The sequence below is a fragment of the Canis lupus genome, chromosome 26 (assembly GCF_003254725.2).
Source record: "Canis lupus dingo isolate Sandy chromosome 26, ASM325472v2, whole genome shotgun sequence".
NCBI lineage: Eukaryota > Metazoa > Chordata > Mammalia > Carnivora > Canidae > Canis > Canis lupus.
Genome location: NC_064268.1, coordinates 12,164,627 through 12,192,323, shown reverse-complemented (window position 1 = coordinate 12,192,323; position 27,697 = coordinate 12,164,627). Strand labels below are relative to the sequence as shown.

Below are 27,697 nucleotides of genomic sequence, written 5' to 3'. Positions count from 1 at the left end.
ATAAAAACTTTTTAAAAAATTGCTTGTTAATCATTTAACAAACACTTACCAACTATCCCTTCTGGGTATTGCACAGTGCAGAGTAACTGAGAATCATACAATCTCTGCCCTCTGGGATACTGGGATCATCTTGTTGCAGAAAGAACCTAAACTTGAGATTAACATCAACTTCCTGTATGCCAACTACAATTCAAAGAGCTATGTGTATATTAACTGTCATGTTGGATTTTCCAAAAAGCAGCCACAGCATATCACCAGTCCCATACGCCCTTCTAGAACATTGCTACTTCCCCATCAACCAGTGAAGTCTTTCAGCTCTCCTTGACACTGGCCAGAATTTTATGACTTCCTCGATGAGCAGAAAGCAGCAGAAGTGACCTTCTGTGACCTCCAGGTGAGCTCATAAAAGGCAATAAATATTTCTTCCACCTGGCTTTCTCTCTCTCCATGCCCATCCTGGGAGCCTCGCCTCCATCTTGTCAGGAAGCCAAGTAGCCACATGGAGAAAACACATGTGGTTGTCCTGGCCATCTGACCCCATTGAGACCTCACCATTCAGCCGACATGAGCAGGCAAGCCTCCAGCTGATTACAGCACACAGCCTTCCAGCTGGATGGCTCCTGCAGCTGTCCCCAAGTAGGACATACTGGTTGTCTTCATTGAGCTCTACCCAAGTTCCAGATTATGAGCAAAATAAGTGTGACTCAAAGTTTTAAGCCTCTAAGATTCAGGCTGTTTGTTTTGCAGCAATAGCCAACATGAGCCCATGGAGGCACAACGACCCAATGAAAAACACACAACGTCCTCCCATTTTACAGATGAGAAAATTGAGACTTAGCTATACCAAGACACATGTCTCACACCACATAAATAACAATCAGTACAGCAGCCAGAATTTGAACCAAAGTCTGTCCAACCTCAGAATCCACATTCTTTGTTGATGGGATGGTCAGCAGGTCAGTGTAGACGGTGTCGATGAAATTGGGAAAGAATGAGGGAACACAGTGGAAAAGACAGGCCAAGGAAGGAGCTTGGGGGAGCTGAAAGAAATAAGCAGATTTGCTATTGAAATTAAGATCATTCAAGGCCAAACTCTTTACCTGGGTCAGCTAAGGATGCTCTCTTTGCTGTACAACTTTCCTTTCCATGCTACTCCATTTCTCTCTCCCCAAAAGACAGAACCTTCAAAAAGACAGGGAGGAGAAAACCTGAGTTTTTAATATTCTGGGCAATATCACTTTCTGCTTTTCACTTTTCCCCATATCCCCTGCACCACCCTAGGGAGATGCTTTGTAAAGATAATCATGATTTATTAAATGCCAGGCACTGAGTTAAGTGCTTGACATTCATGATTACATCTGCTCCACTTCAGAATGGGCCATGGTGGAGACCCAGTGAGCTCTGGGCACATAAAGCAGCCCCACGCCACACACACAGAGGCTAACTTTATCGACCACCTGCTGCTTTGCCAATAATAATTCATTACAATGATTACTTAGCACACAATTCCATAAGATAACACCACTTCCTTTTAAGTCCAATACATCCCTATTTTGAGATAAACTCAGACACTGACAGCATTTGCCCAAGTTCACACAACTTAACAAGTGGCAGAGCAAGGACTCAAACCCAGGACTCTGTTACCCTAGATCCCTGCTTGTAAGCAGTATCACTCCTCGCCTGTCCCCATGTGCTCCTCGTGCCGCCAGCTCCTATATGGCTTCCCCTCCCATCGTCTCCTTCCATGCAGTCATTCACTGCCCTTGCGACCCACGAAAGCCCAAGCACGGTTCAGAGCCCTTTGCACTTCTTCGACCAACAGCCTCCTAATACTATTACTGCTGATGGCTTTTCATTCCCGATGCCAAACCTGATTTGGAGTTCACAAGGCTGAGGGTTTCAATCCAGACCCTGTGGACAGCCTCCGGGAGCCCTAAGTGACTGTAGCTTACAGACAATCTAATTGTTATTGACATTTGTGTCTGATTGTTCATCAAGGAGGAGCTGTCTTATAGGCCAAATCATTCTATTACTCGGCCCCCTTTCAGCCTCCCCAGTAACGACAAAACACGTACGCACCATCAGTGGCAGGCCAATCAATCGTAATATCACTCTACATCTTTCAGAGTCGCTTTTGTGGGCTTGAGTCTGGGGGTGGAGGCAGGGGAGAAACAGGAAGATGATGGAGTGGATGAGAATTTTTGTGCATTGACTCTGAACTGGAAGCATCCACACAGAGAAGAACATTGTTTTACCCCTAGAATTAGATAGATAGATAGATAGATAGATAGATAGATAGATAGATAGATAATTATATCTGTATCTATATGTCCTCCACCACTTGGAAGGGTAATTATTAATAAACATGTCACTTATCAGTTCATTCTGCTTGGTTGAAGCCCAGTGTCCAAGGATAATGCTCAATTTTATCTTGAGTGATGTGTGTCAGGTTAAGCAACCTTGATCATAACCAATCCAATAAGTTGTGAGTTACCCTGGCCCCCTACCCACCCACACAAAGCAGCTCCCACACAGGTCATCAATCTTTCCCCCATTTTATTTGATTCCATTTTTCTAGAATCTTCCAGCATGGCCTCTTTAGTGTTATCTTGAGAGAGCTGAAACCATCAGCCTCTGGCAGTATTGACTGCATCTAACTTCAAGAGCTTTCCCAATTCCTCCTTGATTCCAAGAATGTTGTAAAGATTTTACATCTGCCAGACAAAGGCCATTTCTCAAGGAGTGGCAAAAGTTTTGCACTGAACTAGCCACACTCTCTTGGACTCTAAACAATGGCATAGTCTGGCACATTGATTCGTCACTATGGGGATACAATGATGACCTGTCCTTCTCAGTAACAGGATCAAACTAACTTATGCCAGTGTGTTTCTTTGCCCATTTGTTTTTTCTTTTTGAAAAAACAAATGGGCACCTTGGAACAACAATGAGGTCTACACACCATCAGAATGACAAAGGTTACAAAGACTGATGACACCAAGTATTGGTGAGGATGTGAAGTAATTGAAATCCTCACACCCTGATGACAGGTATTACAGGCTGAGCTGTACCCCTCCCCCACACACACACACACATCAAGTGTTCAAGTTCTAACTCCCAGCAAGTCTGAATGTGACTGTACTTGGAGAGTTCTTTAAAGAGGTGGTTGAGTTGAAGTGAGGTCATTGGAGGTAGACTGTGATGACTGGTGTCCTTGTAAAAAGAAGAAATTTGGACATAGACACACACCCAAGGGAATATCACATAAAGCCACAGGGAGAAGACAGCCATTGACAAGCCATGGAGAGAAACCACAGAAGAAACCAACCCTGCCAACACCTTGATGTTGGACTTCTTATTCCCCCGAACTGTGAGACAACAAATTTCTTTATTTTTAAATCATTTTTATTTTTTAATTGTATTTAAATTCAATTAAGTAACATATGATGAATGATTGGTTTCAGAGGTAGAGGTCAGTGGTTTGTCAGTCTTATATAACACCCACTGCTCTTTACATCACATGCCCTCATCAATGCCCATCACCCAGTTACCCTGGCCCTCCACCTCCCCTCCTCTACACCCCCCCATTTGTCTCCTATGATTAAGAGTCTCCTATGGTTGAGACAAATTTCTGTTGCTTAAGCCGCCGCAGTCTGCAGTACTTTGTTATGGTGGCCCCAGCAGACTAATACCATGGGGATGCAAAATGCTATGACCACTTTAAAAACAGTTTACTATTTATTATAAAGCTAACCATATGCCAACAATGAAACCTACAAGTTCCTTTGTGAGGTCTTTACCCAAGAGAAACGAAAACATGTTCACACAAAGACCTGAAAACAAATATTTATATCATAATTATTTTTTAAGATTTTATTTATTTATTCATGAGAGACACAGAGAGAGAGGCAGAGGCAGAAGCAGATTCCCCACAGAGAGCCCAACATGGGACTCGATCCCAGGACCCCAAGATCATGACCTGAGCCAAAGGCAGACGCTCAACCACTGAGCCACCCAGATGTCCCTCATAATTCTTTACAGCAGCCCAAACTATAGAAATGATCCAAATGTCCATCAACTGATGGATGAATAAACAGACTGTGGTACATCTGTGTCATGGAATACTACACAGCAATATAAAAGGAACAGGTCATGAGCATGTACAGAAGCATGGCTGAATCTCAAGAGCATTCATTCTACAGATTCTATTCATTCATTCTGAAAGAGGCCAGACACCAAATATTATGTAATATAATTTCCATTTATATGACATCCTGGAAAAGTTAAATCTAAACAAATAGAAAACAGATCCATGGTTCCCAGGGGCTGGAGGTGAAAGAAGGGAATCTGTCTACAAAGGGACACAAGGGAACATTTTTGGGTGATGAAAATGTCCTATTTCTTGATTCCAGTGATGGATACATATCAAATTCATCAAACTATATCCTTTAAAAGATAAATTACATTATATATTAATTATATTTCAATAAACTTCACTCTAAAAGAAGTAATAATGAGCTATCCTTCTTGCCTGAGGGACACTTTTTTTAAATTAATAATCCAATATTGGTGAAAATGCAGGGAAACCACTGCTTTCTTTCATAAACTCCTGCTGGGTGTCTAAAATAGGAATGCTTTTTTGGAAAGCAAACTGGCAGTTCTCTATTAAAATGTAAAACACATATTTTGTTGACCAGCATTTCCCCCTCCAGGACTTCATCCTGTAAAACTACTTGCATATTTACAAATATGTCCACTGTGTTGTTGTTTATCATGGCCAAAAAGAAGAAGCAATCCATGGGGGAAAAACCCACCACAAAAACAGGTGCTCAAGATAAACACCCACCTGCTGGTGTTGTTACCTTCAGGACCCAGGTGAGGACAGGAATTGAATGGGAGAGCTCTGCACACCTTACTCAATATTCTTTGGTATCATGTAAATTTTGTAATACAGAGAATGAATTCATATGTTGCATAATTTTTTAACCCTGAGGCCAGAACTACCATTTCAACAAATATTAAAACGCTTCTAACTCCATCATCCTCTTGAAGTATATCCCCTTCCCTGCTCTCTCTTCTTTAACATTTGCACTTATTGTTCCAAGAAAATTAATTAGTTGAAATGGGCACAGACCATTCATTGATTTTAGCAAATTTGAAGCAAAAAAGGCAAAAAAGTTTTTCCTTTTTTTTTTTTTTTTAAAGAAAAATGCTAGGTTCTGTTAGTACACAACGTTACCAAAATAATGGCAACAATATTGAAGGTCATCAAAGTCAAAGAAATTGGCTGACCTCACTTAGGTGTAGACCCAATGATCAAGAGCTTCTTCTGCCTACAGGCTTTCTCCTAGTTGGCCCGATGATAGGAACAAAATCAGAATAAGACGAGGATGGAGAAAGCATGGACCATTTACGTAGTGGAGGAGGGATCAGAAACACTTAGAGGAAGAGCAGATGGATTGATGTTAGATCCAAGTTTCCCTGACCTTAGAGGGTAAATATAAAACAAATCAACTTCAATTACAGTGAAAAACACCGAGTTCCTTTGGAACAACGCTATGATCAGGGACTTTGACTTTGCAAATACCTGGTGTGCTTGCAACACTTGTCCTCCGAGGCCACCCTAGGAGCATGTGCAGCTTGGGCTGATCAAGTGCCTGGGCTTCGCCCATGTCCCCATTCCTAGAGCTGAACAATTAGGTGTTCCCATCATTGCTGAACTCATCGACCTTGGCGAAACCAAAGATTTGTTTGAACTACCTGAGTCATTCAAAAAAGAGGATTGGGAATCAGGTGAGTTCTTGAGTGACAATCCTTCCCTGGGGCCATTTCTCCTTCCCAGTGAGAGAATTATATCTCACCCTGAGGGGGCAAGGGGAGGGGTCCCTTCAAATTTTTCCAGGTGAAGGTTCTAGGAATGATGACCTCATGGAATTATTTCTTAGTAAATTCTAAGCTGGAAGTGGAAAATGAAAGAATGAGGAGGGTCGGGGGGCAGCCTGGGTGCCTCAGCGGTTTAGCGCTGGCTTCTGCCCAGGGCATGATACTGGAGTCCCGGGATCGAGTCCCATGTCCGGCTCCCTGCATGGAGCCTGCTTCTTCCTCTGTCTGTGTCTCTGCCTCTGTGTGTGTGTGTGTGTGTGTGTGTGTGTGTGTGTGTGTGTCATGAATAAATAAATAAAATCTTAAAAAAAAAAAAAAAGAAAGGATGAGGGAAACACTACTCACTATGAAAGTCCCTAATAAAAAACAATTAGGCATTCTTAGTGTGCCAAACTCTGTCAAACCGTGTGACTGTTTCCCCATTTTATTTGGGGTTGGGGTGGAGAAGGATTCCATCAAATTAGGTACCAGCAAAATTTTCCTGTAAAGGGCCAGACAGTAAATATTTTAGGCTTTGGGGGCCCTTTGGTCTCTGTCACAGCTACTCAACTGTGCAGTTTTAATGGAAAAGCAGCCATAAACGATACATAAATGAATGGCCATGACTGTGTTCCAATAAAACTTTATTAATGACACTAAAATTTGAGTTTCATGTACATTTCATGTGTCACCAAATACTAATCTCCCTTTGCTTTGGTTTTAGTTTTTATTTTCAACCACTGAAGAAGGTAAAAAACATTCTTCATTCTGGAGCCTTACAAAAACAGGTGTTGGATTGGATTTAGCTTGCGGTAACCAGTTTGCCAACCTACGGCCTTAAATCATCTTGTCTTTTATGCTTTTTGTTACAAACATATTTCTATTTTGAAACCTCCTTCATAGTATATACAATGTCTTGACAGGTAGACAGATGTATAGATAGATAGAAAATTGGGGATTGAGATGACAGATGGGTAAATAGGGTTTTGTTTTGTTTTAAGCAAAAGAAGTGGCTGCTGTCCATCTGGCATATTAGAATGGAAACCACTTGAGGGCTGTGCTTGGCATAATGCCTGGCACTTAGTAGAGGCTAGTAAGTTTCTCTCTCATAAGTGAACAACTAAAGGTGAAAGGGGGGGTGGTTCCTATCTCAAAGACATTAGCAATGCTCCTTTCTCCAAGCTCTGAGTGTTCTGGAAGAAAGGTAGCGGCCAGGTGTCAAAAGCTGGACGCTTGAGCAAGATTAAGAAAATAAAGGTGACCCGCAGGCGGTTTATCAGACAGAGGTGCATTGCAACATCAGCGCTCAAATGCAGCGTCAGACCAAGATGAAAGTCTGGAAAAATTATCACAAAAGGAAGGACATGTTTAGATTTGTCTTACGAAAAAAGAGAAATCCAAGTGGTGGGGAGAGAAAGGGAAATAAATCAAAAGAAATAAGATACCAACTTATTTTTTTAAGATTTTATTTATTTATTTGAGACAGTGAGCAAGAGCAAGAGAGAGCGAGAGTGAGAGCGAGCGAGCAAGAGACAGAGAGAGAAAACAAGCGAGGGGAGGGACAGAGCGACAGAAGCAGTCTTCTGCTCAGCAGGGACTCAACAGTGCTCGATCCCAGGACTCTGGGATCATGACCTGAGCCTAAGGCAGATGCTTAATCGACTGAGCCACCCAGGGGCCCCAAGATTCCAATTTATATTGGTTAGGTATTTAAAGCCCACTACACTGGCTTAAATACTTCAGACGTCACTCTTTCTCTCATAAAAGAATCCCTGAAGTGGACACTCTGGCCCAATATGGCAGTCGCACCAAGTTTTCAGGAAGGCAGAGGCAAGCCGTTTCTATCTTTCTCCTCTGGCTCTGAGTTACCTCATAGTTTAAGGCAGCTGCTGGAGCTCCAACCATTACATCAATATTCCAGACTGCAGTGCAGAAATGAGTCAGGGGAAGACAAAAAGGTATGCTTAGCAGCTGAATCAGTTTTCTTCATCAGTGTTTCCAAGGCACCATGCACATTTCCACTTGTCAGCCAATGGTCAAAATGTAGTCATATGAACATATTTAGCTGCAAGGGAAGTTCAGAAATATAGGTTTTTAATTGGTGCATTGCTATTTACATAAAATTGGGGGTCCATCTCTACAGAAACAGAAGAGAAAGGATTTTGTAAAGGCAACTAGCCACATCTGCTTTAGGAATTCATAGTAGTTTATTAATTCATTGATCTATAAACTTATTATATGATTATCAAGCTTGTCAGACAAGGTTATAGCAGAGAACAAGGCAAGTCCCCGTTTGCAACATTAAACAGAATCATGTGTAATAACATTTTCTCAAGTACAGGGTGCTACTGGAGCATATAAACTGGGGGATCCAACCCAGGGGTTGACAAACTTTGTCTTCAAAGGGCCAGATAGGGACCCCTGGGTGGCTCAGTGGTTGAGTGCCTGCCTTCAGCCCAGGGCATGATCCTGGAGTCCCGGGATTGAGTCCCACATCAGGCTCAGGGCATGGAGCCTGCTTCTCCCTCTGCCTGTGTCTCTGTCTCTCTCTCTGTGTGTCTCTCATGAATAAATAAATAAAATCTTAAAAAAAAAAAAGGGCCAGATAATCAATTTTTTAAGTTTTGTGTGGTCTTTCCATGATCTCTGTCTCAACTACTCGACTCTGCCATTATATCACAAAAACAACCATAAGGACCATATGGTGGATGGGCATAGTTGTGTTCCAATAAAACTTTATTTACAAAAGCAGAGGGTGGACAGGATTTGGCACAAAGGCTATTGTTTGGTGACCCCCTGATGTAAGCTCACGTGAGAGGTCAGTTAGTTCCTGCTCAAGGGATGCTTTATTGACATGATCCATGAAAGATGATCTCAGAAGTTCATTATGAAAAAAGGAGCAAGACTGACTTGGAGTATTCCAGGCAAGGGGTACATCATTTCATTTTTTTAAGATTTTATTAATTTATTTGAGAGACAGAACTAGAGAGAGAGAGAGAGAGAGAGCACAAGTAAGGGGAGGAGAAGCAGGAGAGGGAGAAGCAGATTCCCCATTGAGCAGGGAGCCCAGTGTGAGACTCAACCCCAGGACCCTGGGACTATGACCTGAGCCAAAGGCAGATGCTTAACCAACTGAGCCACCCAGGCACCCAGGGGTACATCATTTCAAAGATGAGTTACAAGCCAGAGCAAAGCATGCTCAAAGAATTTAAAGGAGGGATCCCTGGGTGGCGCAGCGGTTTGGCACCTGCCTTTGGCCCAGGGCGCGATCCTGGGGACCCGGGATCGAATCCCATGTCGGGCTCCCAGTGCATGGAGCCTGCTTCTCCCTCTGCCTATGTCTCTGCCTCTCTCTCTCTCTCACTGTGTGTTTATCATAAATTAAAAAAAAAAAAAGAGAATTTAAAGGAATCTAAATAGGATGGAGTAAAGTAAGCATGAAGAAAGTTATAAAAGCTGAATTGGTAGGAGGCTGAAGTCAGGGGCTCCTTGGGGTTCTGTACTTTACCATAAAGGCAACACAGAGTGATTGGGGGCTTTTTATAAGGAAGTGACATGATTACAGGTGCATATTTTAATTTCATTCTGGCTATAGGGCAGGGTAAGGGTATCAGAGGGCTCAAGAGAAGAGGTCAGTCATTCATCTGAGTGGCTAGAATAAAAAATAAAATCCAGTAACATCAAGAGTTGGTGCACTGTGTTGACTCATATTTCCGACACCAAGTGTGGGATAGTATTTCCTCACATCAACCAATTCTCCAAATCTCTGGATGTCGACTCGGTGTTGTACCATTGATTTCAATTCTGACACTAACTACCTGGGGCTAGTGCCATACTCCACAGGTTTAAGGACTCAGCCCCTCAGGAGGACCCTCTGACCAGTCACAAGTATTAGGTCCCCAAGGTACCCACACCTCTGTCCAACTTTGCTATAAATCGGGAGCTCCCCCTCCCCATCCCCCAGGCTCACTAGTTACTAGATTCACTCAAAGAACTCCAGAAAACAGTTTAATTCTGTTTACTGGTTTATTACAAAGGACACAACTCAGGAGCAGTAAATGGGAGAGATGCCTAAGACAAGATTTGGAGTGGTGATCCAGGTACATGCCCTTTCCAGGTATGCCACCCTTCCTAGCATCCCCATATGGTCACCAATCCAGAAGCTCTTGAAATCCTATAGGTTAGGGATTTTTATAGAGATCTCATCATGAAGGCATGATTGATTAAACCACTGGCCAAGAGTGATTCATTCAATCTCCAGCCTCTTTGCCTTCCCCAGAGGTCAATGCCCAACCCTAAATCATACCTTGGTCTTTCTGGTGACCATCCCCCATTCTGAAGCTACCTAGGGACCTCTAGCCATCAGTCATCTCATTAGAAAGACAATCACTATCCCAGACATTTCAAGGGTTTTAGGAGCTGTGTGCCAGGAACCAGGGACAGGGACCAAATATTTATTTTTTATGACATCACGGTTGGCAAAAAATAAACAACCATCCAGGACATCTCATTAACTTTGGGGGGGGGCGGGGAACAAATTGGTACAACCACTTTGGAAACTGTTTGGGAGTTTCTAATGAAGCTGCATACACTCCTACCCAGAGAGCTAACACTTCTACTCCTGGGTGTGTGCCCAAGAGAAACACAAGCACATGTTCACCAAAAGACACATGCCCATCATCCATAGTTGCCCTATTTGAAATCACCAAAAATTGGAAGTAATCTAAATGTCCAGACATAGTAGGATGGGTAAACAGTGTTATACAGATATAGTGTTGTAAAATACAGCATTGAGAATGACTGGTCCACAGCCATGTGCATGTAACTTTGATGAATGTCACAAATATGAGATGGGCCAAAGGAAAGACACCAGACACCAAAGAGTGTGGTTGGTTCTCCCATGATATGACATACCCATATCCAGAGATTACTGCCCCGTGCAACGTTGCTCAGTAAGCACCACAGGGCTTATAGGGGAAATGATGTTAGAGCACAACACTCAAATATTCTTGTGGTGACATATTTTAAAAAATTAAAAACTGGGGCACCCGGGTGGCTCAGCAGTTGAGCATCTGCCTTTGGCTCAGGTCATGATCCTGGGGTCCTGGGATTGAGACCCACGTCAGGCTCCCCGCAGGGAGCGTGCTCCTACCTCTCCTTTGTCTCTGCCTCTCTCTGTCTCCATGTTTCCCGTGAATAAATAAACTCTTTAAAAAAATCTAAAACTAATAAAAATGGTAGCACATTTTTATGCACTTTAAACACTTAAGCTTATAAAAACGTGCTACTCTGGAAAAGTCTTGCAGCTTGCTCATGGAAGTGGCATGAGAAGGGTTGGAGCTTGTGAGTTCTAGTGGAGTGGCAGCAGGGGCTTGTCTGAGAATGGGAAACCAGGTGTTGGACGGGTAGGGGGCAGATGCTTGAGACATACATTTTGTGGATTCCTCGTAGTTCTTTCCAGCAGGCTGCAGTTCTCTACATTTATCTAGTGCACAGGCCAATGAGAAATTTGCCTTCTGTTCACATTATTCCCTAACACATCAATCCCAGAACAAACGTGCATTTTCAAAACCAGCATTTCGGCAGAACTGATTCTACATCTTGGAGAATTCCATTTTATAGACACTTCAGAACCGGGTAAAGCCCTGTCTGTGTGTAAGAAGCCAGGAGAGTGGTTGCCCTCAAGTGGGAGAAGGTGATGGCTGATAGGGGCAACCAGGGGGGGTCCCAGGAAGCTGGCAATGTTGTGTTTCTGGGCATTGCTTACACCCTGGTTTCATTTTGTGGAAACATCATGGAGCTATGCCCTTCACCATCATGTACTTTGCTGTGTGTATGTGTCAAACTAGAGTAAGACTTGTACTGTGAATGAATGAATGAATGAATGAATGATAAAAATAGAATCTAACAGAAAACAAAGCAGCAGAAAAGAATATAGGGAAGAAGTTGCCTTTGGATGTCTTCTGGATGAAAGAGAATGCTGGTCTGAACCAGGCGTCAGCAGAATGGACTGCAGAATGGCCCAGAATAGAGAATGGACAGGGAAGAAGCAGGGATGGAGAGTCCAGGGTAACTCCCAAGCTTCCATCCCAGGTGTGGGATCAGATGGTCTCGGCAAGAAGGGAGGCTCCCATTTCAGATGAACTCATCTGTGCTTTTACCCTGTTCGGTTTCCCTGCAGCTCCGGACAGAACTGGCCGACCGGGGCCCAAGTTCACTACCTTGCTAGCAAACATCCGGATACTTCTTCCTCTGGGTCTGTGGGCTCTGTCTCCTTTCTTGAAGCAGAACGGTGCTGAACCAGCGTCTTCCTACCGATGGACCATCGAGACTTCTCCAAGCAAGGAGGGCCTGAGAGCACCGGGCTTCGCTGGGACGTCGGCGTGCAGGCTGCCAGAACGTTGGAAAAGCATCATTTCCTAGCTGTGCCCAACTTCCAGGCACAAGGGCATCCATCTGTTTCTCTGCCTCCAAAAGGCCATCAGTCCCCCTTACAAAGCCCCGCAGGGGGAAATGATTTGGACGGCAACATTTTTTTAAGCCAGAGACTGACAGGGGAAGACAGGAAATCCAAACCTGCTCAGTTTCATGGTTTTGAGTTTAGAAAGAGCTCTTCTTTTTGAAATGAATTTTTAATCGCATCAGCTGCTATCGTGTTCTCTCTGAGTTGAGCAAAACTGCGAAGATGGCAAGTCAGCCTCTCACGATCGTCTTCTTTATGGGAAGGAGCAACGCGTTTTGAGTTAACGTGCCGTGAGCATCCTAACTCGCTCTCAGCTGGGGCACCGGGAGTAACCCAATCACAAAGCCCTCGGGGACCAGGGCTTATCTCCTTTATCTCTTGTAAAGGGCTGAACAGACTGCGGGTATTCAGCAAGTAATAAATAACGCTATATTATATATCAATAGCATGTGCAGTCTGGTTGGGAAAGGCCGATTCTGATAAAAATCAAGGCCCGAGCATCACCCGAGGCTTGGATTTCATCCAAATGTGACCTCGTGGGAAGATTTTTTTGAAAATCAAGAGGAGGGATGTGTGTCTGTGTGTGTGTGTGTGTGTGTGTGTGTGTGTGTGTGTGTTGCCTTGCATTTCCTCCATCCCCATCAGTGCCCTTCTGAGTAGGAAAATAAGGTTTTCTGGTCACAGTGGATAGATCTTTCATCTCTCTGCATATGGCTCACAACTCCACAGGTTTGACAATTAGTTGGTCTTCAGTTAATAGCCATTGAATGAATAATAATGAAGTAATATTAATAAAGGGATCCTTTATTTACCACATGCATCTCATTCAACCATCGTTACCAACACTGTTGGGTCAGTTCTAGTATTTGCCCTACTTTACAGATGGGAACACCGAGGTTCAGGGAGCCTTAGTCATGCGCTCAAAGCCACTCAGCTGGTGAGCAGCAGAGCAGGATTTAACCATGTGTAAATCAAATGCCCCACTGATGGAATATGTTGGCCTCTGTGCCTGAGTTGAGACCCAAAAAAGGAAGGCATTTTTCAGACTCAAGGGGGGAATAAAACCATAAACACCCCACCAAATGATTCTTAGGTGGTCAAGTCTTAGAGAACGTGGTAGATGCTGCATCTGCCTCAGTTGATTTGCCCTGGAATCAGGCATTGAAAAGAATTTCAGAAACTAATCCAACTTCTCCCCCAACAGAAAACCCCCTTTCATGAAATAGTGCAGCCTCTGCTTACATGCCTCCAGGGACAGGAGGCTCACTATCTCAAGAGCCTAGAATAGTTCTAAGGAGTGGGTTGCCCTTTCCTCATCTTTTAGAGCCAGGCAAAAAAAATGGTGCCTAGTTTTCTGGTGCTCCACAGGGAATACAGATGTGTCTGCCTAAGCAAACCCTCCTCATGCTTTGTTCTCTGGGGAGAGGAAATGATACCGAACTCATGGAGGCTCCCTGGCAAGCCAGTCTCCATGTTCTACTCCCAGCTCTGGAATCCCCGAATCTACGAGAGCATAGGATCACAGTGAGCTGCATGGCCTTCTGGGAGGCAGTGAGAACCTCCAGTATGCTGAGGAAGTACCCGGGCAGCTCTAAACCCCTCCCTCTGCCTTGGTCTCCTTTCGATGGCACAGGCACATCTTTCCATTTCTCTGAACACTCAGCTCTGCGAGGCCCTCTCCCAAGGCCACAATCTCCGGTTCCAGCCTTCACACCATCACTGCTGCTCATACCTGGCCCCCTCCTCATCCCCTCGGTCTCCAGGCGCTTGCGACAGTGAAATTGTAGTGGTGACAGGTATCGTCCTCAAAGCCAGAGAGACTCTTTGCATCCCACTTCTACGATTTCCTAGCTGTATGGCCTTGACTAGACATCCTAGCCTTTCTGAGCCTCAGTTTCTCCATGGGGAAAAAGGCCATATTCCTCAGAGGAATACAGCCCATAGAAAGGAATGTGTGTCTAGCCCCCAGCGTGTAATACTAGCTGCTTGCTATTGAAACACAAAACTGCCTTTCCGCCGTGGCAAGGAACTTCTGAGGTGTGAACCAGCCCCAAGAGAGCTCAGTGCTCTGTTCAACAGGACTCAACTGAAAAACAAGCCCTCCTCCCTTCCAGGCCTTCCTGTTCCAGCCTGTCCCCCTACCCACCTCGAGTCCAATTCTTGGATCACTTCGCCCCAAGATCACACGACCGGGAAGGGCTGAGCCAGGGCTGCGACTCCAGCGAGTGTGGTGCCAGACCCTGTGCCTTCCCACAGTGGCCCCCTGATTGAATCCAGGACAGAAACAGAGAGGTCTGTGCCTCCCCGGAAACACACAAGCACCACCCTTGTAGACAAAGGCACAGAGTGGGTCTCACCAGTTTATTCTCCTCGGCCATCTGGAGCCAGGCAATGTTCTCAAGACCCCAGTTCTGAAGGGTACAGCCTTCCAACCAGCAAACCATGAAGGCAACTTTCCAAAAGGGCATTTAATCCCAGACCCCTCTCTGCCTGGCAAAGATGTGCCCTTTGCAAAGGGGTTAAGCCACTCCCGGTACCTGCCCAGGTCGCCTGAACTCCAGCTGAGGGACTGGGCCAACAATTCCTCATCCTTACCAAGTTCTCTGAACACACCACAGCCAGTTACAAGCTCTGAAAAAAACACGTATTTTTTTATTGCTGTTTACTTGTCTAGAACATGCCTCTCCTCATTCAGAGGTGAGGTCCCGGCTGTCTGGAGCCTTGTCTCTGAAACTGCCATAGCCCGAAGCTTGGGACAGCACCCAGCACTCAGGTGCCAAACGGATCTTTGAGTGAGCGGATGAATGGACAAGCAAACCTCCGAGTAGTCATCTGCAAAACTAAGATTCTGGTCTCCGCTATGCGGTTGCCTTAGAGCTTAAATAGAAAAGCCTGTGTGTGCTAAAGCGTTTAGTATGGGGTCTGGTATATTATTCGCATTTGGTAAATGGGTGCTATTTAAAACGGACACACATTCATCAACAGATGAATGGATAAAGAAAATGTGGTATATACATACAATGGAATATTGCTCAGCAATTAAAAGCAGGAAATCTGTCTTTTGCAACGACACAGATGAACGTTGAGGGCATTATGCTAAGCAAAGTAAGTCAGGCAGAGAAAGACAAATAATGCATGTTCTCACTTAGAAGGGGAATCTAAAAAAAGCCAGACTCGCAGAAAGAAGAGAATGGAGGTTGCCTGCTGCTAATGGGTGGAGGCAACGGGGAGAGGTTAGTGGAAGACCACAAACTCCCAGCTACAACAGAAATCAGTTCTGAGGATCAGATCAGCAACTTGGTGACGAATTAGCAATACTGCATGGTAAACTTGAAAGCTGGTAAGAGAGGGGCACTGGGTGGCTCAGTGGTTGGGCGTCTGCCTTCAGCTCAGGTCGTGACCCCAAGGTCTTGGGATCGAGTTCCGTGTTGGGCTCCCTGCAGGGTACCTGCTTCTCCCTCTGCCTGTGTCTCTGCCTCTAGGTGTGTGTGTGTGTGTCTCTCATGAATAAATAAATAAAATCTTAAAAAAAAAAAAAGAAAGAAAGTCAGTAAGAGAGCAGGTCTTAAATGTGACCACCTTACAGCAGAAAAGGTCATCATGCAAGGGGATGACGGTGTGAACTAGCCTTATTGTGGTCACTGTTGTGCCATATAGACATGAATTGAATCATCACATCGTACCCCCTAAACGTATCTATGTTACATGTCAATAATATCACAATAACACTGAGAAATAATGACAAAGTGCAATACATTTCAACAGCTGACACACAGCACACAGAGTGACAAGACACAGACCATCAGACAGACACAGACATTTCTACAGACACATGTGCGGACCCACACACACAGAGACCCACACAAAAGATAGTGGCTATGCTCCCTTCCTTAGACGTGGCCCACTGCCTCCCCCTTGACCCCCACCCCCCAACTCCTATGTGCAAAAAAACTGAGCCTGCCTGGCAGTGGGATTGGCCGAGCACCCCCCACCCCCCGCCGGTGGTTTTCTTTTTCCGAGTGCGGTTTTGAGGCAACATGGGAAGTAATAAGAGGAAATAATTCTGCTCATTGTTGAACAACCAGAGGACACCGTGGCAATGTGTATAACAGATGTGTGTGCACGGAGAGGATGTCTACACATGATCGTGTGCTCCGGTCTGTCTCCAAAGATGGGGGATTCTAATCGGCATTTGTATTCCCCCCACCCCAAGGGAAAGAAGCAGAGGGGGGGCTCGAAGCCACTCCAGGGGTGTGTTAGGGGGACAGCCCCGGAGCATGTGGTAACCTTGCCCGCAGCCCGATGTCTCCCGACAAGAAGCATCATGGGATGCAGGCTGCTGTTAATTTCTCAAATTCACGTAATATCCCAAAGTAGGGTTTTATCTCTCCTTACCCCCCAAAAGAATTTTAAAATAACTCTGGACAAAAAGAAAATCAGTTCATGGAGTCGTGCAGATATAACTAGGACTCTGGCTACCTCTGATTCACGAATGCGATATGAGAACTGTCCTGGCTTCCTATAATATCCCACCTGCATTTCCCTTTAAGGAGAAAGTCCACTGTCACCCACCCCTGCTCTTTGGCTGCTAAACATCATCCCCTTCCTGTGCTTTCTTCCAACTCTTGTATTTTAGGTCAAGGATGCTTTGTCTTATGTCTGCTGTCTCAGCTGAGGCCTCACTACAGAAGTCTCTGCCAGGAGCCAAGGTCATGTTCTGTCTTCCTGAAAAAGCCAAAAGCCTCCTCTGGTCAGCAGGCACAAGCTCAACCAAAGATCACAACCGGCTAGCTACATGGGAGTTGGATCCAGCCCCAAGACCTGTTTTGCTTGGCTCACAAAGTGTTGGCTCAAATGATGTATTTTTGAAAATTTGAAACCATTTGCCAGCATTTAAAAATCAGAAGCTTTCACATAAAAATTCTAATTTTTCAGCTTTTCTTGAAAACTTAAAAGTCTTGGCGCCGCTGCCTACATTCCTACACGGTCATAATCTGCTAGAGCTGCATGGCAGATGGTCCCTTGAGACAAGACTCTGTGTTTGCCACAGTCCCCACCACTCCCTATTGTCTCCCTGTATGTGTCTCAAGGTCAGTTGCCCTCTATCATTGACATCTCACTATTGTTTTATTCACAGAAGAATTAAAGGGACAGTAGAATAGTCTTGCACTCATGGCTGTTTTTCATCTTTTTTTTTCTCCCCCATGGCTGTTAAACAAAGGATCATGATGGTGTAAAAATGAAATGAAAGCTAACACTTGGGATATTCGAAGTGTATTACATGGATTAATTCATTTAATCCTCACAACAGCTCTTGACAGTTGGTAAGTGGGTGACATTTTATTATAATTATTTTTGTTGTTGTCATGCCCGTTTTAGAGAATGGGAAAATAAGATGCAGAGAAATTAAGGTCAACCAAGAGGGCCATCCTGTCCAGGGAACATAGGATATATTTCCCCATGGAAATGAAGCCTGGCCTATGTACCACCTTAGACATTGTCTATGTGTCCCTGCAGACCCACCCTCCCCTCTTCCCCACCCTACTCTCTGCCCATGAGACTGATCCTTATGGAACTGTATGGATGCCTTCTTCGGCATCATGTTGGTTGGTCAACAGGACACAGGGAGCAAATGTGAGTGGAAGTGAATCCAGGGTATACATTCCCCAGCCCCCTCCCTATAGGGTCACTGGGTCCTTGCAGGCTGGCTGAGTCCCTCCACCCAAGGTCAGCATTCCTATCCAACCCCTCTCCAGAGCCCTGCTGTCTTCAGCTACGTGTCTTCCAACCTAAGAGAGATGAGTGCTCCTACATGTTACTAGCGTCAGATGCCACACTATTCCTCTTGGCTTCCGTCTTCCCACCCCAGTTTCCCTACATCTTCTCAGACATCTGCAAACTGCCCCTAGAGCAAAAGGCCTAGTTGGAGAGTATCATCTGTTTCCTGCCAGGACACCCCCACCTACCTGTTACATCCTTGATCAGCTTCCTTCATTTCTGCTCCCCATCCAGCCCTAGAAGAGAATGAGTGGGGTCAGCAATCTCTGCACTAAACTTACATTTTAGAGAGGGCACAAGAGGAGTCCAGTAAGCTTATCAGAGGCTCTCAGAAAGCTTTGTTTCTCACCATTAGAAGTGGCAAGACCATCTCTGACTCAAAAAAAAAAAAAAAGAGCAATGTCTAGAATAACACCTTTGGGTCAAGAGACTTCATGGGGTAAAGAAAAGAGCACTGGAACGGGAGTCAGGAGTTCTGGATTCCAGGCAGAATGCCCTCCTTCCAGGGGCGCCTGTGGGGGGCTCAGTTGGTTAAGGTCTGACTCGGTTTCAGCTCAGGTCATGATCTCACGGTCATGGGATGGAGCACCATGGCAGGCTCTGCGCTCAGTGCAAAATCTGCTTCAGATTCTCTCTCCCTCTCTCTCCTGCTCTCTCTCTCTCTCTCTCTCTCAAATAAATAAATAAAAACTTTTTTAAAAAAAAGAGTGCCCTCCTTTCAGAAACAATCTCTCTGTAGAAACAGAGACAAAGCCAGGCAGCCTGCTAGGGTTTCACCAAATGCAACTATGCAAAGTATTGTTGACATAGACAGGGTCTTCCCAAACCCTGCCGGGACGAAAGCAGCATGCCAATTTTTGTCTTTCTATTCTGCTTCCCTATATGACACCCATCCTCACCTCCTCTTAAGTCTCAGATAAATCCTTTTTCCCCTCCAAAAAAATTTGCAGTTGTGTATCTATCTATAGCGTAAATGTTTGTTTTCAACAAAACCTAATTTAAAACACTCTCTATGTGGGAAAGGAACCTTGGCACTTCTATAGAAACATGGTTCTGAAAAAAAAAAAAAAAAACATGGTTCTGGATAATCCCAGCACCTCCCGGCCAGCATCCCAACCCCCAGTTTCTTAGAGTTAATCATATCATCAAGCCAAGGATAAGACCAGAAATGTCCAAGAGCCTCTTAAAAACTAAATCCTTCCCTGGCCAGAAGAAAGAGTGAGAATATGATGCCACTCACTCTTAGGCATGTGTCTGCCTAAGGCAAGGGTCTTCTGGGTGCCAAGCCCTGACCTGGGTCCTAGAGCTGCCAAGGGGACATGAGAGTCTCCCAGTTCACAGGGAGCCCATCTTCCAGTTGGTGCCTACATGCTCAAGACCTTGTTTTTTTTTTTTAAGATTTTTATTTATTTATTTATGAGAGACACCGAGAGAGAGGCAGAGACACAGGCAGAGGGAAAAGCAGGCTCCCTGCAGGGAGCCTGATACAGAACTCAACCCAGGACCCCAGGATCATGACCTGAGCCAAAGGCAGATGCTCAATCACTGAGCCACCCAAGTGTCCCAAGACCCTGTTTTGATGGAATTTTCAAAGCAAAGGGAATCACAAACATAATGACTTGCCACAGTGATATGTTGCCCTAGCTCTGGTATGGGAGCTAAGCAGACACAGGAGACCAGCTGCCCAGGCAGTGGGAAGAACAAGTACAGATGTACAGAGATGGGCAAAGTGTGCCCAACAACTACAACAGGTTCCATATCACTGATGGACCAGCTCTCCAGAGCCAATGTCCATTTATGCACCCATATTATGAGACTGCAAATTCCCTGAGGGTAAGGTTCCTCTTGTTTTGTTGGTGACTATAAGGTCTGACACATAGTAGTAACTCAATAAATATTTGTTAACTGAACGTATCCACATATCTCCTGAGAACTTCCAGATCAGATGTTCAGCACAGGAATTAAACACTGAAGAGAACACGGGCCCAGCTCTCCAGGGGCTCACAGACGGGAAGGGGTTACAGGTAAGAAAATGGATAATTGGGATGCATTGTGATAAATACCAAGTTATAGGAACTGCTAAGGTAGATACCCTGGTGAGTCAAGTAACAACCTAGAGAGCATGACATCTCAGCTAAGACCCAAAGGGCCTACAAGTAGAGTTAACCAAGGGGCAGGCGGAAGGGCGGGAAGGGACATTCAAGGTGATGGGAACAGAACATTCAGAGGCTCAGAGGTAAGAAGAAGCATAATAGGATGAGCTCGCTAGAGATGAACAGCCAATGGTGTGTTACATAGAAAGGCCACCCAACAAGCTAGAACACAGGAAATAAAACAATAATCCCCCCCTTATCCATAGGGGAAACATTCCAAGATTGCCAGTGGATGCCTCAACCTGTGGGGAATACCAAATCCTATAGACACTATTTTTCCCTATGCATACAAATCTAGGATAAATTTTCATTTATAAATTAGGCACAGTGAAAGATTAGCAACTACTACTAATAATAAAATAGAACAATGATAACAACATACTATAATAACAGGTGAATGTGGTCTCTCTCTCTCTCAATACATCTTCTTGTACTGCACTCATCCTTCTGGTGATGACGTCAGATGATAAAATGCCTACATGATGAGAGGAAGCGAGGTGGGTGATGTAGATATGTGATGTAGCATCAGGCTGCTATTAACCTTCTGAAGATAGTCAGGAGGGTCATCTACTTCCAGACCATGGTTGACTGCAGGTACTGAATTGTAGAAAGTAAAACTGTGGATTGAAGTGGCAGGGGGAGGCCTGGTATAAATAGATGATAAATAGATAGATAGATAGATAGATAGATAGATAGATAGATAGATAGATAGAGATATGACAGTCCAAGATTTTTTTTATGCTTAGTTTTGTTCTGTTTTATTTTTCAGACATTATTTTCTAAGCTAATGCCCAAGGTCTATCATTTTATACTCCCACTAAAGTATGAGAATGTGGTTTCCCCACATCCTTCCTAGCATTTGGCATTTTCACCATTTTTTATTTTATCTTTGCTGATAGGTATGTATGGGCATCTCGCTGTGGCTTTAAATAAAAAAATAAAAATATGGAACGCTTCACGAATTTCCATGTCATCCTTGCACAGGGGCCATGCTAATCTTCTCTGCATCATTCCAATATTAGTATCTGTGCTGCCAAAGCAAGCACCCAAGATTTTTTTTAAGATTTTATTTATTCATTTGAAAGAGAGAGAGTGTGTGCATGAGTCGGGTGGAGGGGCAGAGGAAGAGGGAGAAGCAGACTCCCCGCTGAGTGGAGAGCCTCAATGTGGAGCTGAATCCCAGAACCCTGGGATCATGACCTGAGTCAAAGGCAGACACTTAACTGACTGAGCCACCCAGACACCCCTGACAAACAGTCCAAGGTTGACAGTACAAGTTCAATTACCAGTGAGCAGCCAACCCCAATCACCAAATTTAGAGCCCCTAAGGTGTTCTCCTTTAATAAAGACACATCACCTTTATCAATTACTTATATGCCAGCCACTGTGCTTTGAAGATGTTTAGTTTTCAGCCCTCAGACCACTTTTATCTCCATTGTACAGATGAGACACCCAAGGCTTTAAAATGCAAGGTGACTCCCTGAACAGAGTCCCTAGGACTTAGTCCTGCGGATAACTGAGGGTGAACCCAGGCCCACAGGAGCAATGGAGGCATCATGTAGCCAGAGAGGACAGGTAGAGAAAGAAAATGAAGCCGCTGAGGAACATGTCTTCCTGGCTCGTCAAAGCAAACAGAAGCCTGAGGTGGAACCATCCCCTAATGGGCACAGGTAATTAAGGTGGAGGAAGGTGGGGAGGATGGAACAATGGGGTGCATTCTCCACCACAGGGGGCCAGGGGCATGGTGGTTGCCATGGAGACCAATCAAAGGCCTGGGACCAGAGATCAAAGGCCTCCCATGATTTGGAGTTGGAGATCAACTGTTGCAGTGCCTGGAGGACCAGGGAACACAGCCAGCTGTCCCAGTGGGAGGAGAAACAGTCCTCAGCATTTGCTTCTGCAGCTGAGACATGAGACCTGCTGGACGGAAAGTACTTGTGTCCTTTAATAATTGTTTTTATTGCCTTTAATTTTCTTTACACCAAGCTTGTTGTCAGAAACTCAAGCAACAGATACAAACCAGGGACCCATCCAAAGGAAAGTTCTGTCCAACCTAATTGAAGCCTCTGATAATTGACTCTTTCTATAGAGGCAGGCAAGAAATTGAAAGCCTTGGTTGCTCCCCAGGAGAAAAAGTAGATGCCTCTGGACTGGGGAAGGAGGGAGTCTTCACTGTATATGCTTTTATACTTTCTGATTTATTTTTTTTTAAGTTAAAAAAAAGAAAAAAACATAAGTAGGGGCACCTGGGTGGCTCAGTAGGTTAAGTGTCTGCCTTCAACTCAGGTCATGATCCCAGGGTCTTGGGATAGAGCCCCACATCAGGCTCTTTGCTCAGTGAGGAGCCTGCTTCTTCCTCTCCCTCTGCTGCTCCCCCACTGCTCATGCTCTCTCTGTCAAATAAATAAATAAAATCTTTAAAAAAAAAACCCATAAACTTGAAATAAGAATAATAAAGCTTTAAGCTAAAATGATAGGCACAAAATTTAATTATCTCTTAAATATGTGGCTATGTCCTTTGTAGACTTTTCCTCTTTGTATTCAGAAATACAGAGCTATAATATCTATAATTGTTTAACAGTGATGAAATCATTAGAGGATTTGTAAAGGTCTATCTTGTCCTTTGTAAAAGTGTCCAGGAACTAATTCCATATGAGCTTGGTCTATGGAATCTGTTCATGGACATAATCTATTTAGTAATGCATTGTCTTTCTTTATTTTTTTTTAAAGATTGATTGATTGATTGATTCATGATAGACACAGAGAGAGAGAGAGAGAGGCAGAGACACAGGAGGAGGGAGAAGCAGGCTCCATGCCGGGAGCCCGACACGGGACTCGATCCCGGGACTCCAGGATCACGCCCCGGACCAAAGGCAGGCGCCAAACTGCTGAGCCACCCAGGGATCTCCACATTGTCTTTCTTTAAAGAAGAGGATCGAAACATTCTGTTCCAGCTTCATGCTCCCACCCATGTCATCCCAAAGTGAAAGTGGGTAGGGCAGCTTCCTGGGGACTTGCACATGAAACCAACTCAAAATGTGAACATTTGAACAATTGAGTCAGACAGGCCTATGACCTGGCAGGCAAGTGCAAGAACTCTTTCCTCAGGTTCCCTGGGCCCAAATCCAGCTCTACACTTCACCAGAATGGAGTCTCAGGCTAAATCTCAATATCCTTATCTCCCTAAAGAGCTTTGTAGTATCTCCCTCACAGAATATTCCATGAGTAGTAAATGAAAAATCTCACATACACTAGCCTGCTGCCTGGCATAGAGTCCCTCAGCACCCAGAAAATAGTCAATACGAATGTCATTATCACATTATTGCTTCCTCGCTAAGCCCCTTTTCTAGCCACTCACTCAACATATGTTAACTGAGTGCCTACTATGTGCCCAGTGGAAATCCTCCCTGAACAAAGAGGAAGGCACACATCAAAGAAAAACTTTAGCCAGCTTTGGCTCCAGAGCTCAGGACTTTACTTTAAATCTCTGATCTGACTCTGCCCCTAATCAGCATGGTCCTTCAAAATAGAAAAGAAAAAAAAATTACCTAGAGTTCAAAGTCGTTGATGTGGCTCCCAAATATTAGGCCATAATGCTTGTTCCCAAGGCTCTGAGAGATGTGCCCAACAGGGATATATCAAGAGAAACTTTAAGGTGGGGCCAGGGAGGACTTCTGGAAGGCATTTTGTTCACACTCCTTTACAAACCAGTGGAACACCATGGGAAAATCAGTGTGGGTTCAAGCTTAGGTTAAATTATTATAACAGTAGTAGCACAAGTGATAATGATATTAGCTACTATTTATTAAAGACTCTGGGACGCCTGGGCGGCTCAGCAGTCGAGCGTCTGCCTTTGGCTCAGGGCGTAATCCCGGTCCGGGGAACAAGTCCTACATTGGGGTCCCTGTGGGGAGCCTGCTTCTCCCTCCGTCTATGTCTCTGCTTCTCTCTGTGTCTCTCAGGAATAAATAAATACTATCTAAAAAAAAAAAAAAGACTCTATGATAAGAGTTTTGCATGCATTGTCTCCTTTCAACTTCATGATAATCGAAGAGATATGAAAGATTAAAATCTACAACATCCAGATGAGCCATCAGAGGCTCAGAAAGATCAAGGGGCTTGCCCAAGGTCACACAGCCTAGTAAATGACCAGGCCAGGGTTCTGATTTTAAAGCTCATGTTCCAGAGTTCTCCGCCACCCATGAGCAAAAAGTAAAGGTTCTTCAAATGAGGGGAGTATTTGGGCTTCCCCAAGAAAGACTCAAGCCTGGGATCCCTTCCCTGTGCCCCCACAAAGAACATCTGCAGAAACAGCAGAAGACCCAAAGCCAACAGAGATAGCTTAGTGGTCAACTCCCTTCTGGGTATGCTCCAGGGCCATGCACAAGGCAATGGAAGGTGGGGGTTAGAAACCTGACTCATTTAGCCCACAAGACAATGAATGACATTGTAGGCTGGGGCAGCTGAGCCTGAGAACCCTGGGGACCCAGTCCCATCTCTCTAATCGGATCTGGAAACCACATTCTTTCAGTTCCTTCAGGTTGCTGTGAATTCCTCCGGGTTATGAAGCAGGTACGACCCATCTTTTTGATATAAAAACAATGGGCTGTGTGCCGGGCCGGGCAGAGACCTAGCAGAAAATAAAAAGTCAGCAGAGCGAAGCCTAGCACCTCTAACACACATCTGGAAAGCATTTTCCATTGATATGAAAATGGATGTGTGGATAAGGCCTATGTGAATTTATGAATCTGGTGTATTCATCACAAAGGCCACAGTGAGAAAGGGTCACTCTTACCCCCAGGCCAGCCCCCATCATGTGCTTTCAGATGACTTTGGGGTTGACTTCTCCCAAGACAGGTTTCGTGGAAAACTGCAATCTGTTAAGAGAACTGGTTGGTTGGCGTGGCTTCATCAAGACAGGAATTAGCATGAGGAGACAGTGACAGGAGAAAGGGGAGGGACTCAGAAGTTGCAGGTCCAATAAAATCATGGTGGTGAGTCTCCTACAAGTTCCCTTGATACAGGATTGGGGGAAATAGTAGTTATCTGAGGTTTGCAGGGTCTGGTCTCCCAGGCCACCACTCTGTTTAAACAGTATTATGTTCCATTTGTTGAACAACCAGAGCTTTAGCTGAAAAATGTGAGGTGTCTGGGATAGTCTTAAAATACTAAGTGATGCCTGAGAAATTCTGTTAGGTACATGCAGGATGTCCTTTGGAACTGCTTTAAGCATTGAAATTCCGGGGGGCGAGGGGGCGCCTGGGTGGCTCAGTCGGTGAAGCATCTACACAGGTAGTGATCCCAAGGTCCTGGGATTGAGCCCCATATGGGGCTCCCTGCTCAGCGGGAAGTCTGCTTCTCCCTCTCCCTCTGCCCCTCCCCCTGCTCATGTACACACTTCCTCTTTCTCTCTCAGATAAATAAATAAAACCTTGAGGCAGGGGTGGGGGGGGTGCGGGGTGACAAATTCAAGGGAGCTCCTCGGCATATGCAAGTAGCAGGCTCCAGGGTTGGAAGCAAGAGGATTAATGTGACCTTCATGAAGACACCTGAAATTGACTTTGGGAAGGTGGTAGGAACAAAAGGATAGGCAGCCATTCAGAGTAATAAAACCGATCTACATTGAGAGGTCATGTAACTGACCACACATGTTAAGATACCATGATCAAAGCAAACTCATACTCACAAAGACAGAATGTGGCTTTTTTTTCTCCCAAGTTAATTGGTGTGTTCTAGTGTGAATAGCAGGAAGGAGCTGATCATCTGAGGAAGGTTGGTTACTGCATCAGTCAGGATGGGCCAGATTATGCTGCAGTAACAAACAACCCCAAATCCCTGAGGATTGAATCATCGATGGTTTCTTTCCTACATTATCTGTGTTTTCTCTGGGAATCAGCTGGGAGCTCTGCTTGGTATCATGGTATCACTCTCAGGGACCCAGGCTGAGATGAAAAGTAAGAAAGAAGTCACTACCAAATACATCGCAGGTCACCATGGCAAAGGGGAACCGAGAAAGTCATCATGCTTGCTAGCTCTCAAATCTTCCATCCGCAAGTGACACAAATCACATTGACTTACTTTTCAAAGGCCAACACAAGATCTGTGACCACTTTAAGAGACTGGGAATCCATCCCATGTGACCAACAAGGGACAGAATGAGAAATAATTAGTGGACAACACTAATTTTAAAAATTTAATTTCTGGGGTGCCCGGGTGGCTCAGTGGTTGAGCATCTGCCTTTGACTCAGGATGTGATCCCAGGGTCCTGGGATCAAGTCCCATGCCAGGCCCACCACAGGGAGCCTACTTCTCCTTATGCCTATGTCTCTGCCTCTCTCTGTGTGTCTCTCATGAATAAATAAATAGAATCTTTTAAAAAAATTATTTTCCAAGGAGATAAACTGGCAAGACCATAGTAAGGATAGTACTTAGCTCTTACAGAATATTTTATGGTTTACAGAACACTTTCACTGATATCTCATTTTAAACCTCAAAGCAATGTTTCAGCATGGCATTTTGTTCATTTAAAGGAAAGGCACAAAAATTCACTCAACTAGCTCAATTAAAATAACTTTAATTTATCTATTCAAGAAATATGTTTTAAACATCTATTGTGTGTCCATGATTCTCCTATAGCTGGGGCTATAGTTACAAACAAGACCAAGTAAGGTTCTGTATCCTTAGAGGCTATGGTTTGGTGAGGGAGATGGATGATAAACTAACCAATAAAGAAATATAGAATACAATTGTGATGGAGAGACTCTACAGTACCCCTTCCATGATTCTGGCCTCCTGGCATTCCCAGATTTGTGTAATCTATGCCCCACTTTAGTATGAGTGGGACTTATGACTTGTTTCTAACCAATACAGTATGACAGCAGTGGTGGGATGTCATTTTTGTGACCATATGTAAGATTCCCTCTTGCTGGCCAACTCTTTCTAAAGACCCTCTTTGCTGGACTTATGAACTTAGCAGCCATGTTGTGCTCTAAGCAGCCTCTAAGAATCTCTAGGAGCTGAGAGTGGCCTCCAGTTGACATTGACCAAGGAGCCAAGGTCCTCACTCCCATGACTACAAGGCCATGGATTATTCCAATGACATTCCAAGGCCTGGAAATGGATCCTTACCCAGTCAAGCCACCAGGTGAGAGCACATCCCAGCCAGCATCTTGATTGCAGCCCTTTAGACCCCAAACAGAGGACTCAGCTAAGTGGTGCCCAGACTCATGACTCACAGATGCTATGAGACAATAAACATGTATTATTTTAAGTCACTAAGTTAGTGATAATATTTTACACAATAATAGAAAAATAATGGAGTAACTCTAGATAGTAATAGATGCTATGAAGAAAATTAGAGAAAGGAAGGTGGGTGGAAGGTTATTTTATGGAGGTGTCCAGAGATGACCTCTTTGGGGAGGTGACATCTGAGCAGAGACCATCA

At 44.6% G+C, this 27,697-nt stretch overlaps 1 long non-coding RNA gene and 1 other non-coding gene across 5 annotated transcripts in view; both read right to left on the bottom strand.

The window, feature by feature from the left end:
* The window catches only part of LOC112676608 (uncharacterized), a 132,245-nt gene extending 104,755 nt beyond the window's left edge, over window positions 1-27,490 (bottom strand). For all 4 annotated transcript variants that reach the window (XR_007406162.1, XR_007406165.1, XR_007406164.1 and 1 more), the window contains exons 1-3: window positions 27,382-27,490; window positions 20,636-20,870; window positions 18,289-18,336 (exon numbers count right to left, since the gene is read on the bottom strand). This is a non-coding gene — a long non-coding RNA (uncharacterized LOC112676608). The remainder of the gene's footprint in view (window positions 1-18,288; window positions 18,337-20,635; window positions 20,871-27,381) is intronic.
* LOC112677047 (U6 spliceosomal RNA) lies at window positions 21,193-21,299 on the bottom strand. Its single transcript, XR_003146816.1, has one exon. It is a non-coding gene; the product is annotated as a U6 spliceosomal RNA (small nuclear RNA).
* Window positions 27,491-27,697: the final 207 nt, after the last annotated feature.